At 44.1% G+C, this 10,800-nt stretch overlaps 1 long non-coding RNA gene across 1 annotated transcript; it reads left to right on the top strand.

Annotated features, from left to right (window-relative positions):
• Positions 1-712: 712 nt before the first annotated feature.
• LOC140524984 (uncharacterized) lies at positions 713-5,953 on the top strand. Its single transcript, XR_011973886.1, has 2 exons — positions 713-4,947; positions 5,225-5,953. It is a non-coding gene; the product is annotated as an uncharacterized lncRNA (long non-coding RNA).
• Positions 5,954-10,800: the final 4,847 nt, after the last annotated feature.

A 10,800-nucleotide genomic window follows, 5' to 3' on the forward strand; every position in this document is an offset into this window, starting at 1 on the left:
AACTTCTCTTGGATACTCCTCCTTCTTTCCTCTGACACTGCCACCACTCTGGTGCCAACCCTCAGCACCTTTTACCTGGACTACAGCAAGAGCCTGCTGGTGGGTCTCCCAGTCTCAAATCTCTCCCCACTCCAATTCATTCTTTACTCATCTGTCAAATGAATCTTTCTAAAGCACACGTCTGACTCAATTCAATGATCTCCAGCAGCTCCCTATTATCTGAGGATCAAACATAGAATCCTCTCTTTGGCTTTTAAAGTCCTTGATACCCTGACCCTTCCTGCCTTTCCAGTATTATTTTACATTACTTCCCAGTGATATCAGCCTCCTTGCTCTTCTGGGAACAATACCTTCACTCCACCTTCTTCTAACTCTGGGCATTTTCCCTGGCCATCCCCCCCATCTCTGGAATGTTCTTCCTCCTCATCGCCTCCTGGCTTCTGTCAAGCCTCAGCTCAAATCCCATCTTCTAGAGGAAGCCTTTCATGACCCTCCTTAATGCTAGTGCCTTCCCTCAGAGATTACATTCCATCTACATGTAGATGCTTTATTTATACAGTTGTTTGCATGTGATCGCCCCCATGAGACCGTAAAGACTTAGAGACAAGAAGTGCTTTTGTCTTTCTTTCTATACTCAGCACTTAGCCCCATGACTGGCACATAGTAGGCACATAAGAAATGCTTTTTGGTTTACTGCATGAGGCAGTTCTTTTTCTGCTTAGCCTTCCTTCTTATGAGGAAGAATAAATTATTTGTCTTATGTCAGTCTTATGCAGTATATTGAGCAGAGAATCCCTAGACTTATGAGCCATAATTAATATGATACCCAGAATGCTGGAGTCAGAATATATATAAGTAAGTATGAGAAAGGGGAGACTGATCTGCCTAATGAGAGGACAGGCTCCTCAGTGGTCTTGTTTCCCCTCTCCCTCCAGCCCAGCACCCAGGCTGGATTACACACAGTAATATTAATGTGCATTTCTCTAGCAAGATGAGGTTTATGAATCACTTTCCTTCCAACCACTTCATAATGGAAGGAGAGGGATGATTTTACAGAGGACAGCACTGAGGCTCAGAGAAGGGGGAGTGACTTGCCCACTCACAAAAAGTAGTAAGTATCATAGCCAGGAATCTTTTCTGACTCCAAGTCTAGGGCTCTTTCCACAATTTCACTCTGCCTTCTGAGGAAAGGCTCAGAGATGAAGCCACTAGGCTGTAACTCCAACCAACTCTCCAGGGCTGACCAGCCCAACCCTAAACTCCAATGTGTGTAAAAGGGGCTGAGCAGAATTCACCCTCCATAAATCTAAAGCTGGAAAGGATCTATTTTACAGATGAGGAAATGGAGGCCCAAGGAGATGAGATGACTTGCTGAGAGTCATCCAGATGGCACCTGGGTGGGATTTGAATCCAGGTTCTCTGACTCCAGAGGAGTGCCCTTTCCGTTGTGCTGCACTGCCTCCTCCAGGACGCCACTCCTTTTCCTAGCCTTTGGCGGCTTCGAGATGGAGAGGGGCACTAGGGGTGTTAAGTTGAGATTCCAGTACCCTGAGCTAGATTTCAGCAACACATCTCCCTCCCATGGCTTATCATTGACAGGAATCCCCAAGCTATACATATGGCATCCCTCAGAGATATTGTGGATTCAGTTCCAGACGGCTGCAATAAAGCAAATATGACAATAAATGAGTCACAGGAATTTTTTTGGTTGCTTGGTGCATATAAAAGTTATGTTTATGCTATGCTGTGGGATGTATAGGGTAGCACCTCTGGTATGTAAGTTTGCTGAGCCTTTTCAAGGCTGCTCATCCACCTTTGGTGTCTACCTCTCACCCAGCTCTCCTCTGTGACTCCTAGAACTGTAGTCTGTGAAGCAGACAAACTCTGGTAAACCATCTTGACAGATAGGCTAAATCAGGCTTAGGTTAATCAACAGGTCTGTGTTAGGGGGATGACTACCCCAAGCTTGTGAAGACATCCCCTGGCAGAATTTGTTCCAATGGCCATGATGCTTAGAGCTTGGTCAGGCATCAAAGACACCAAGGTCATCCCCTGTAGCCTGGGCCATTGCCAGTCATCTGGACTTTTGTCTTGCCACTGGCCTTCCATGACTCTGGAAGAGGGAGTGAGGCTGATGATTTTGCACAGCTATGCCTCACTTCCATCCAATTCACATGCAAATCAAGAAATCACCTGTGATGTCATTGGTCCTTTTCCACAAGGAAGAACAAATAACAACACCATATTGTAGTCTATTAAGTGTGCAATAGTATTATGCCTAAAAACATCCCAATGTACATATCTTAATTTAAAATATTCTATTGCTAAAAGTGTTAACTATCATCTGAGCCTTCAGTGAGTTGGAATCTTTTGCTGATGGAGGATCTTGTCCCAGTGTTGATGGCTACTGACTAACTGATCAAGGCAGTGGTTACCGAAGGCTGGAGTGGTTGTGGTGATTTCTTAAAATAAGACAACAATGAAGTTTACTGTATTGATTGACTCTTCCTTTCACTTGAATGCTTAGAGGCCATTGTAGGGTTATTAACTGGCCTAATTTCAATACTGTTGTATTTCAGGGAATGGGGAGGCCCAAGAAGGGGTAGACAGACAGGAATTGCCGGTGAGTGGAGTAGTCAGAACACATACTAACATTTATTAAGTAAGTTCACTTTCTTAGATGGATGGGGCCGTGTGGTGCCAAAGAATAATTATAATTATAACATCAAAGATCACTGATCATAGGTCACCATAACAAATATAATAATAATGAAAAAGTTTGAAATATGGTAAGAATTACCAAAATGTGACATAGAGACGCAATATGAGCACGTGCTGTTGGGAAAATGGACCAATAGACTTACTCAAGGCAGGGTTGCCACAAATCTTCAATTAGTACAAAACACAATATCTATGAAGCATGATGGAATGAGGTATGTCTATACTCAGAAAGGGCCATAACTAGTAACCATGGCAGCACAAAAGGTATAAAATTACTTATAAAAACATAATTCAGAGGTGGGGAGGAAGAATACTGTGGTAAGAGACCTTGACCCTCAGGACCCTGAGTCCTCTGGGAAAAGATTTGGATGGAGCGGGGAGCAACAGGAAGGGCACAATCTATTTTCACTAATGATTCTTGCTAACTAGGGACCAAGATTAGTTGTTCCCATGCTACTGAAGGAATACAAGTGCTGTCAACCCCCTGTAAGTGTCAGCATCCTAGAACAAAGCCCAGTTGACACACCCTAGTTATAACTCTGCCCTCAGAAGAACTTTGCTGCTTGGAAAGTTGGGTCATTGAGTCATGGGATCATAGATTCAAAGCCAGAAGGAGCCTTAGAAACCACCTAATCATAGGGTCACAGATCTAGCCATCTTTGACAAGTGGCAAAAGGTCATATGGGTACTAAATGACAAAGGTAGGAGATTCAACCAAGTCCTCTGACTTCAAATCCAAACCCTTTCCACCATTCCACACTATAGTCCTTCAGTAGTATCAAAATAACTCAGCATCTAATTAGCAGGAATAATTAGTTAAAACAGGAAACAACCATATGGCATACACTTCCTCCCTGATGTAGTTCTACCTCAATTTTGCTCCTCTGTAGCCCACTACCACCCTGCTCCCCACACTCCCAAAGCCTGCCCATCACAGTGTCCTGTGGCCTGCAGTGCCAGCCATAGGCCACTCTCTCGCCCAGAGAGTCATTGCAAGTTGCTTACCCAGGTGTCACCATTGCTAGGGCAACCCTGCAGAGGGGTGCAAGATTTATTAGAGGGGAGAGCCCAGAGTCAGAAAAGCTGGCCAAGAGGCTGCTATGGTGATCTAAATATCAGGTGATGACCATCCCTGTGGGAGAAGAAAGGAAAAAGGGATCAATGGATACAGTATTGAAGGAGTTGCTGTTTGTTAGTCATTCTTGAAAAAGACCTTGACATCTGGGAGGGGATGCCATGACATGCAAGGGAATTGGATTTAATCTCCTTCCATGGGAAAGAACAGAGCCAAAGATGGTCTCAAGTGTTTGAGCCTGTGTGACAGGTGTATAGGCTGCCATCATCTCTGCAATTCTTCCATAGGCACCCAGTGTCTTGGGGGCTAGAATGTGAGGGAGGGTCTTCCTTTTCTATTTGTATCCCTACCTCTCAGCACAGTGCTTTACACCTAGTAAGCACTTACTAAATGTTTCATTCATTCATTTATTTTTGATTAGCTCTGTTCCAAATAATCCAGAACCCCTCCTCACCTCTCACTGGCTGGGGATGTTTGGAAATGGAATCACCTGTGGGGCAGCTGACCCAGAGAACCTTTAGCCTTATCTGGCCCTCCCATCCTTTCTCTTTTCCCCTCCTATATCTCCTAACTTTTTAAAGGCACCCAGGTGCCTCCTCTTTATTCACTTCCCCTGGAGCATCTTTTTGGTCCAACCCAGCATAGGAGACATTGACTGTGATTACAGAAGAAAGAAAGCAGACAGGTAAGTGGTCAACTATTTCCAGAGCTGAATTTCTTGGAACTCAGAGATACAGTGAAACTGTAGATTTCTGCTGGCTTCATTGGGTGCCCTGGAAGCTGCCCTAGTGACCTATGTTTTCCACAGGAGATGATTTCCCCCTACTTTGGAAGGCTCTGAAAATTATTTTAACCTAGAGATCACACTACTGGGCACACACTCCAAGGAGGTCAAAGAAAAGCCTCATGTCTACCAAAACACTTGCAGCAGTGCTTTTTACAGTGGCAAAGAACTGAAAACAAGGTTGATGCCGAGAAATTAGGGGATGGCTAAACAAATTGTGGTATATGGATGTCATGGAGTGGGACTGTGCTGCAAGAAACTATGAATATGAAGAATTCAGAGATACATGTGAAGACTTCTATGAACTGATACAGAATGAAGGAAGAAGAACCTGGAGAACAATATACTGGGCAATGACTGGGACAAGGTGAGTGGAAAAAACAATAATAAAAAATGAAAACTCTGAAACTAGTTTGGTGATCAAGCTTGATTGAAAATGTCAACAAGCATTTGTTAAATACCTGCTGTGTTTGCTAATACCATACTAAGCACCAGAAGAATTGAGAAAATATAAGTCTCTTCCTTTTTTGCAGAGATGGGGGAATATGGGAGTAGAAAGTGGCATATATTGTCAAATTAAATTGATGTGTGGGTTAGTCTTGATAACCTATCTTTTCTCTCTTCTTTTTTATTCTTTGTTACAGGGCATGACTCTCTGGGGAGGTAAGAGGAAAGGAATATATTTGGAAATGAAGTTGATGCAGAAAAAAAAATGTCAATAAACTTATTTTACATTAAAAAAAATAACTTCAGCCTGGAAGAAACTAGCAGCATATTGAAGTCACCAGAGTGGTTTGGATTAACGAGGCTTCCCACTTTCATCTGGCTAAGTGGCATCTTGTTGGCCCTTTGGGGAAGGGTCTGTCTCAGGGAAAGAACATCCTGACTGCTACAGATCTCTTGGGTGTAGGCTGAGATGAACCAAGCTCAGCTCTGATGCCTCCAGTTTTAACAGACCAAGTAATCCAGGTGGAAGGCAAAGGAGGGCTCTAAGAAGATGATTCCCAAGGGTTTGAGTCTCTGTGATGGGAGAAGAGCAATATTGCTAACAAGTGCAGAGCAGAGAGGAAAGATGGAATTCAAAAGAGAACCCAGCAAAGATTCGGAAAACCTTAAATTCAAGCTGCCACCACTGGACTGAACATGCTGACTCAGAGTGAGACAACTTCTCCATCAAAGGGGGAGAACACTAAAGGACCTGTCTTTGGGGGAGGTGGTCCAGGGACTCAGACTCCCACTTCTGCTATGTGTCCTATCCCCAGCTGACTTAGTGGAGGTCATGGACTGAGGATGTTGTTATATCAGTGTAAGGGCTCTTGCCCCCCCTCAAAAAAAGTCAACTTTTGGAACAATAAATTGAGTCCAAAAAACAATCAGCTCCCTGAAACACTCTGCATTCCAATCCCTGGTTTAGCACTGACCAGAAGTCTCAGTCTCTACTCTAGCAACTGGATGATTCATTTCAGTGATATACTCGTAAATGTTTAACAACCAGCTCTCCAGAAAGTGCAATATAATTTTAAGTTTCATCTACATAAGTTTAAGTTTAATCTACATTTTCTCCATTACTTACTTAAGTCTAGACAACCAACAAAACAAGAAATCAAGCCCTGATTTGTAGCTTTGTCAATTACCTAGGTGTGAATGCCAAAAATTTAACAATCAGCTCTCTGTGTTGGCTCTAACACTTGATCACCTTTTGACTTAGACTCTCCTCCCTCTACTTCTAGACCTAACCAAGTAGGTGCTCACCTAATAACTCCCTCCTTTGCCTCATCAGGATACCTTCTTTTGTCCCTCACAACAAGACCTCTCATAGCACAGAGTCCACAGATAGTAACCTAGGCAGACCTTGAACTTAGGACTTAGGAACATAGATGTAGAGCTAGGAGGGACCCTGAGCCCCATCTAACCCAAGCCTCCTCATTTTACAGAGAATGAAACTGAGGCCAAGGAAGTGAGATGGCTTCCCCCAAGGTCACCCAGGGACAGAGAATTAGAGGAAACTGCTTTCAATCAGCACATTTTCTAATGTTTCATGATCATGTTACCTTCTCCTGGCTCCAAGGCCAGTAGGTCATCCACCTCACCATACTGTCTCTAGCAGTTCATAATCTTTTCTTCCCAGATCCCTGAATTCCTGGGGGAGAACCTGCTTCATTGACAGTTTCCCAAAGTGAGAGCCTCCCTTCCCATCCCCCGCTCCCTTCTTTACAGCCTTATCTTCCTTCAAGGCTTAGCTCAGGTACCAACTACCTCCTACTCAAAGCTTTTCCTGTTCTTAAAATACAAAATCATCATCGTTGCATTTAGGGCTCTCCATAATTCAGCTCCTACCCACCTTTCCAGGGTTATATTAGTTTATCTGACAAAGGTCTGGGAGTTGCGGTGGGCCACAAACTCACATGTGCCCTAGTAGCCAGTAAAACTTGGGCCATATTAAGAGGGACATGACTTCTAGAAAGAAGGAGTTGGTGATGGTCTGGCTATCCTCAGTCCTTGTCTGGCCATATCCAAGGGACTGGGATCAGCTCTGGGTACTGCAGTGGGAGAAGGTCATCGATGAGTTGGACAGCACGCCAGAGAAGGTCAAAGAGGACAGTAAAAGGCCTGGAGTCCATGAAGAAAGGGGAAGGATAGGAGGAGAGAAGACTCAGAACAATGTGGTCATTGACATTCAGCATTTGAAAGACCATCCTGTACAGGCAAGGTTAGATCGGCTCTCTTTGGTTCTTGGCAAATGGCAGGAGGAAGATCTAGACTTGATGTTAGTCAGGAAAGACATTTTAACAAATAGACCTGCCCCAAAGTGGGATTTGTTGGCTTGGTGCTGATTTGGTGTCTGGAGGTCTCCAGACAAAGGTTGGATAATCACAGCCTGAGCCTAGGATGCCTCATCTGTAAAACAAGGCTGGTTGTTTTATTGTCCAGTTATTCATTCTTCATGACCCCCATTTTGAGTCTTCTTGGCAGAAATACTGAAGCAGTTTGCCATTTCCTTCTCCAGCTCATTTTGCAGATGAGGAACCTGAGGCCAGGTTAAGTGACATGCCCATGACAGCCAGTATCTGAGGTCACATTTGAGGTAAGTTGGTCTAAATGATGATCTCCTGGGTCCCTTTGAGCTCTAGAGCTATGAACTGTGATTTCATGATCCATATTGAAGGTGGGTATCTCTTTTGGGTATGACTTAGACTAAGTGGCTTGTAAGGTTCTTTCCAGCCTTGAAATTCGGTGTCTCTCTGGTTCTTTGAGTTTATTTGAGTTGAATTGAATTGAGTTGAGTGAGGTGAGGGGGGGGGTGGAGAGAGAGAGAGAGAGAGAGAGAGAGAGAGAGAGGGAAAGAGAGAGAGAGAGGGAGAGAGAGAGTGTCAGTGATGGCTGAGGCTCTGGATGCTTTGTCCTCTGACCTGACCCCCATTGAGACAAGGTATCTGAATGACATATAACTTCCTCCAGCAACTGGTCCCCTAAAGACTGAAACTGATGTATAAAAAAATATATTCTGCTTTTTTGCTTTTCTTCTATATTATACTATTCTCTGAGTCTGCCTTTAGCTAGCAATTTTTCTCCCCAGAGCGGAGTTCTCAGATAGAAATCTGAAAACAAATCCACAGGAGAAGCCAATACCGGAGCCAAGGCCCAGCTGCTAAGTAACCAACCTTTTGGTGTCTCAATTACAGCTTGATTTCAGTACCAGGCAGGCGTTTGGCAGGTCTGGCAGGGAGCCAGGCAGACAGGCACAAGGCCAGCTGAGCAAGGGCAGCAGAAGCCGAGCTGGTCACCCCTGCACCACCACAGCCTGACTCTGGGAGGGGTCCAGGGAGGGGCAGAAAGACATTAGATCTCTACCCTCCTTCTGCAGGAAACCAGCCCAAACTCACAGATTGGCCCACTAATGGGGAGGCAGGAACTACAGGCGCGGATATGCCCAGCACCCACCTGTGAGGAAGGAGGCCACTAATGGTGTTTGGATCAGAGCTTCTCTCTTCCAGGCCTCAGGAGGAGAAGCGAGCTCAGGGATGAGCTGTGGGAGTGGAGAGGGAGACCCCTACAGAAGTCAGACTTTTGAGAGAGCAGGGAAGGCTGCCAAAAAGAGCCATGGGAATTAGAGAGAATCAGGAGAGCTGAGTTTCTAATCCTGATAGCTTCCCCCCTCTGGGTGTATGAAATGAGGAATGAAGGGCAATAGGAGCTACAAGGGGGAAAGATGATGGATAAGATCATTTTGTCTCTCAATTTTGTGATCTCCCTCCCACCTTTCCAGTCTTCTTTCACCTTACTCCTCGATCCAGGGACACCGTCCTCTTAACTGACCCACCAACAGGACCGTCCATCTCTGGGGATTTTCTCTGGTTGTCCCTCATGTCTGGAATGCTCCCCCTCCTCACTGAGTGCTGACCTCCCACCGAAACGCCACCTTCTCCAAGAAGCCTTCCCCAGCCCCTCTTAATTCCAACGCCTTCCCTCTGTTAATTATTTCCTGTTTATATGGTTGTTTTCTTGTCTCTCCCGCTAGATGGTAAGTAACTTGAGGACAAGGATTTTTTTTGCTCTTTTTGTATCCCCAGTGCTTAGGTAGTGCCTGGTTGTAACAGGCACTTAATACATGTTTATCGATTGATCTATGATCTGATCTGTGAGTCAGTGAACTGTCTGATGCATTGGCCTCAACGTTAGGGGATCCTAAATCCCTTTGGCAGTCCTCTGGTGAAGTCCATGGACCCCTTCTCAGAACAGTGTTTTAAATGCATAAAATAAAACAAATATGATTACAAAGGAAAATGATTCTATTAAAATACAGCTTTCACAATATTTTAAATTTTGAAAAAAAATATTCTCAATTACATGTAAAAACAATTCTCAATATATTATGATATGAAAAAAAACCAAATGCACAGATCCCCAGTTGAAGAACCCCTGGATTCTAGTTAAAGAACCAGACAGTCCTTTGGGTGGAAGGCTGATTAACTCTTTGGATCTATCATAGAGGCTGGCTCCATCATAGACAACCAACAAGGCTTCATGGAGTGCTGTATACCTTGCGTATACACTCAACACCTGCTGGAGGCCCCAGAAGGTACATAAGAAGGCAAAGGAGCACTTGGCAGGCCTTCCATGTGACTCCATCTCCCACAGGATGTCAGATGTCTTTTTAAATCTAATTAGCCAGCAAAGGAGGGCATTATATCACTTTCCCACCAGTAGGTGTTACACTCAGGCCACCAGACTAGAGGTCTCTTCGACACCTTCTGAGAGGCCTCTTCTTCTCCAACTGAGCCATGAAACTTCAACATGTCACCGACAGCCACTGACCAGGTTCTGATTCCAGCCTAGGGGTTTATGCTAAAATATTGCTCAAGATCATGAAATAGCTCCAGAGTTTCCATCCCAGGCAGCCTTAGAGTCATCCTTTATTCCTCACCCCACAAATTCAAGTACTTATCTATTCTACCTACTCAAAATCTCCATTCACCCAGCTACCACCCTAGTTCAGGCCTCATCACCAACCTGCATTGGTAGCAGGAATTTCCTCATGTGGGAGTTCCTTATACCAATAAAATCCACAGGGCTAGTCCCTATTTCTGTCCCTGGAGCCTAGCGTAGTACCTGACACATCATTGGCATTTATTAAATGCTTGTTAATTGATTTTTATTATAGGATCATAGATTTCAAGCAATAAGTAACCTCAGGGGTCATATAGTCTCAAATTCTTCACTTTTCAAAGGAGAAAACTAGGGTCTAAAGTAGCTTGTCCAAAGCCATGTAGATAATAAGTAAATTTTCCTCCCAATCTGACTCACAAGGTACATTATAGAGCAAAACCACAACTCTCTGAAGCTTTGCACCAGGAACCTCGATGCTAGCACCAGCCTGGAAACACCCAGAGAGACCAAGGGGAGTTTTCAGGTCTGCCTAGAGATCAGCCTCTAAGCATAAGTGGGGAGTGTTGACAGTGATGGATTAAGATCCTCTGAAGCCATTAATTTAAGTAAAAACACTAACAAGGCAAGTTTAATTAGTTGCATTGATGTTTAATACTAGGTTTATAATAAATCACTTTTTAAAAAAATCTGAGATTTTAGGCCCAGGCCAAACTTTCCAGAAAACAATCTTGAATTAGGTATGAACTATCACTACCCTCTGACTTTGACAAAGTATGGATCGAATGATTCTCTGCTGCTTGTGCTAATTTTGGCCTAATGATTAACACCAAGA

Source organism: Notamacropus eugenii, chromosome 2 (genome assembly GCF_028372415.1).
Source record: "Notamacropus eugenii isolate mMacEug1 chromosome 2, mMacEug1.pri_v2, whole genome shotgun sequence".
In the NCBI taxonomy this organism is placed as follows: Eukaryota; Metazoa; Chordata; class Mammalia; order Diprotodontia; family Macropodidae; genus Notamacropus; species Notamacropus eugenii.